Consider the following 753-nt stretch of genomic DNA (forward strand, 5'->3'; position numbering starts at 1 on the left):
ACTTTTTCAATAGCATGGTCTTGCCATCTTTGTAACTGCTTACCACTTAATTTGTATAGTCGAGAACAACATAGAATGTTAGTGCATCTCAAGTAAAATTCACCTCAAAATTACATGAAGGCCAGTCACTTCTGGTCCCTTACTGAAAAAAACAAGTCCTGTTTATATTCTAAGAATATGGGTTAGTAACAAAATTAAAAAAGTGAGTTAGAATGAAGGGAAAAGTGGTGAGGAAACAATGAAGAAACCACTACTTTAATCAAGATCATAGTCAGCTTCCAGACTCCAGAGCAATAAAATAATCCACATGCTGAAATTTGAGAACTTCATTGCCCCAACTAGTCCAACCTGGCTGTAAATTTCGAGCAAACAATTCCAAATATTCCCCATCTGGCTTGATGTAGTCTTTTAAAACCTCTGTTTAAAAAAGAGAAAAAACACAAAAATTATTATTGAGGAAGGAATGCATTTCCTTTTAGCAGTTAAGAGTAGAAAGGGAGAAATGTTTCATTTTGTTCTTAAAAGACAGCAAATTAATTTCAAGGATTTCATCACAGGCTTTACTATTTATAGTTAGCCATTTAAAAGTAAGTACACTTGAGAATGGGAAAAATACCCTCCGAACTTCCATAGTCCTAGTTTACTGGTTTTCATTTGTAGATGAGAAATGAGGACTTTAACACCTACATAGGTGACTTTTCAGTTTTCCGATACTGCTGATATATCTCCTGAGTACTAACTTTATTTATTTTT

The 753-nt window shown here is 33.7% G+C and overlaps 1 long non-coding RNA gene across 1 annotated transcript in view; it reads right to left on the minus strand.

Moving 5' to 3' along the window:
* The window catches only part of LOC105523271, a 780-nt gene extending 367 nt beyond the window's left edge, over positions 1-413 (minus strand). Inside the window, exon 1 of the long non-coding RNA XR_001003570.1 lies at positions 78-413. This is a non-coding gene — a long non-coding RNA (uncharacterized LOC105523271). The remainder of the gene's footprint in view (positions 1-77) is intronic.
* Positions 414-753: the final 340 nt, after the last annotated feature.

Source organism: Colobus angolensis, unplaced genomic scaffold, assembly GCF_000951035.1.
Source record: "Colobus angolensis palliatus isolate OR3802 unplaced genomic scaffold, Cang.pa_1.0 Scaffold4596, whole genome shotgun sequence".
Lineage (NCBI taxonomy): Eukaryota > Metazoa > Chordata > Mammalia > Primates > Cercopithecidae > Colobus > Colobus angolensis.